Genomic DNA, 3307 nt, shown 5'->3' on the forward strand with positions numbered 1-3307 from the left:
GCTCTCCTTGAGCTCGTTGTAGAGGTGTTAGGTGGAGCACAGGGCCCGCAGAACAGCCTTCTTATCCCCTCATAACTCTGGGAGGTGGGTACCCGTGAGAGAAATGAGGCCAGGCCAGGGTCTGCGTGGGACTCCGCATGGAGCTCTAGATGCCTATTCTGGGCTGCCGAGCATTGGGGAGCTCAGGGAACAGTGACTTACCCAAAGCACGTTAGTAGTTTTTGGACAAAATTATTTATGAACTCATGAAAAAGAAAAGGTACACCTTTGCACAGGGAAGGTTATGTCCTTTCTGTCTTTGAAATGTTTGAAATAACGTAGATTATTTTTTTAAGAAAAGTTTTAATTTTTTCAGAAAACATGTAAAAACCACCCCGTCCCCTTGCTGAGATGGTAAAGGTGTTGACTTAGCACTTTGTCTAATGGAGGCTTTTCAGGTAAAGCTTTATTATTTTTATAGAACTTTTGTAGATGATAACTGACCTCTGGTGACTAGGCCTCATCATTTGGTGGGGTCGTCCCTTTCAGCCTTTCTTTCTGTGATTATTCTCATCAAGTCTTCCATTCTTGTCTTGATTCTGATGTTAGAGCCAGGGCTAACCAAGAGTGGAGATAACTTAGGCTTGGAGTCGTAAGCCTTTGCTTGAGCCCTGGTTCAGCTACTGAATTATTTGGGCAAGTTAACTTCTTCTTGAGCCTCAGTTTTCTCCTCTGGACAATGGGGAGAGTCTTCTGTGGGGCCATTGTAAGCTGGAGAGGTTTAGCCATGCACCAGCTCCGTGCTGTGCACTTATTGTGGATCCCTGCAGGCAGTCCTACAGCTTTGCCCTCTGCCTCATTGTGTCCCTCACACCTGAACTGCTGTGAGTCACAAAGCTCGTAGAGCTGTATTGAGAACTGGATTAGGTGTATGAACCCCCAAACAGGATAGGCTTCCCACATACCCTGACTTCCTCTGTAGCCTGAGACCTTCCTGGTCCCTTCCTGGGAACCAGTGTCTCTGGCTTCCAGAATCTCTCCTTTTCAAACACATCACAGGATGAATTCCTATGCTCAGGGATTTTATTTTTAGATATGGCAACTATGTATGATCATTGAAACATAGCGTTAAATTAAGTGATACAGTTTGGGGTTAAACACAAAGAACATAGCTTTGGGCAATAGTACTTCCTCTCTGACTTTTAACTTAAAGCTTACTCCAATATAGAGTGGGCCTGGAATAGCCAGATATGTTTGATTCTTGGAGAACACAATTTAAAAAGAGAATTCTCGGCAGGGTTGGTACCACACACCTGTAATCCCGGCACTTGGGAGGAGGGGCGGGAGTTCAGCCTCAGTGACTGGCCTCTCTATAAGAGACCCTTTTTTTTTTTTTTTTAGATTTATTTATTTATTATGTCTGCAATGTTCTGTCTGCCTGTCTGCATGTATGCCTGCAGGCCAGAAGAGGGCACCAGATCTTATTATAGATGGTGTGAGCTGCCATGTGATTGCTGGGAGTTGAACTCAGAACCTCTGGAAGAACGGCCTGTGCTCTTAACCTCTGAGCCATCTCTCCAGCCCCGAGACCCTGTTTTAGAAAGCAGAAAGGAAGAGAAGGAAAATTCTAAAAACCCACCGATTATTTATTTATTTATTAAATTATTGGCAGTTTATTTGCAGAGTTATAAGCCACAGTCTACCTTTTGTCTTTGGTGGAAACTCTGCCTCCCTGACATGCTGCGGGAGCTCCTTTCGCTCCTTCAGCCAATAGCCTTTAAGATACCAGCCCACTGGTGTATGGTCTCTTATACTTTAAAAAACTACGGGATGGGCGGGATGGGCACTCCCTCTCTTCCTTCGGGCTCCCGTTTCGGCGGCTAGACTCTCTGTTTTCTTTTGCAGTAAGAAGACTGTTGTTTGGGACAGTGATCTGTAAGTTTTTTTCCTCAAATAAATAACGCTTTTTATTATCCCTAATTCTTAACTGGTGTGAGATTGTTTTGTGGCTTCATTGACACCACCCATTCTCTACTGAGATGATCCCAGGTCTCTCTCTCTCTATTACCTCCTGAGGGAGAATTTTAGCCCCAGGTAGACTTAGTTCTCAAACTTGCTTTGGAATGCTTCCTTGTCATGAATGCTTCTTAAATGCACACTTCTACCACAAACTGTGAAGGCCTCGTGACATGAACAAGTCCAACTGCCTTTCAACCTGGACCCATGCCTCCCCATGGGGGTGGGATGCCCTCTGCAGAGAGAGAACTGTATGAGGCCAAGCTGTTGTTAGTAGCGTACTGGCGTTCTCGGTACACAGCCGGTGCTTTTGCTATCATAGTGTTCTCTGTATTTGGCAGAAATGAAACAAATTGGTAATTAAGAATTAGCGTAATCCATTTCTTGAGTCTGAGAGCTGAGGCCATCGGTATGGGAGGAAAGAGTAAAACAGTTCATAATTGAATTTGGAAGTATCAATAGGAAGAAGTGATTTTATTTGAAGTCATCCCTACTCCATGGACTCACTGAGAAGTTCAGAAAGAATGACAAGCCTAGAAACAGCAAGCAGTTGCAGCGCAGGAGGGGCTGAAATCGTGGCACTGTCTCACAAAGAGGAACTGGGGGATCAAATAGTTAGTTCCAGCTTAGGGACAGGGAATCCATAAGTTGAGTCTGTCACAAGTTGTCATAGGACATGAGGAGGCTTCTGGCTAAGCAAGGAACCAACATCCATGAAGGTAGTAACTATAATCTATTAAAACCCATCAGAAGTTATTAAAATCTAAAACAAAAGAGAAGGAGAGAAGGTGAGGCGTGGAGACAATGAGGTGGTGGCAGAAATAAAGGGAGTGAACAGGCTCTTGGGCCCTGTGGAAAGATGCTAGTAAAGACTCATTCATCTGAAAACTGGAAGGAACTGGAGAGGATCTGCTGTGGGACAATCATCTTGTATTGTTTTAATAAAACGCTGATTGACCAGTAGCCAGGCAGGAAGTAGAGGCAGGGAAACCAGGCAGGAAGTAGAGGCAGGGCGATGAGAACAGGAGAATTCTGGGAAGAGGAAAGGGTCAGTTTGCAGTTGTAATCCAGACACAGAGGAAGTAAGATGAGGCTGACTCGCTGATAAAAGGAATCAAGCCATGTGGCTAACACAGACAAGAATTATGGGCTAATGCTGTGGACCTGGGTGGGACAGAAACCTCTGTCAACAAATGGCGCCAACGTGGACAACTGTATCTGCAGAAAACTTGAGAGAGCTTGGGAAAGAATTCTAGACACAAAAAGAACGGAGTTAAGCACAGCTTCTTAGTAGCAGAATTTTCTCAGGTGG

The sequence above is a fragment of the Microtus ochrogaster genome, chromosome 10 (assembly GCF_000317375.1).
Source record: "Microtus ochrogaster isolate Prairie Vole_2 chromosome 10, MicOch1.0, whole genome shotgun sequence".
In the NCBI taxonomy this organism is placed as follows: domain Eukaryota; kingdom Metazoa; phylum Chordata; class Mammalia; order Rodentia; family Cricetidae; genus Microtus; species Microtus ochrogaster.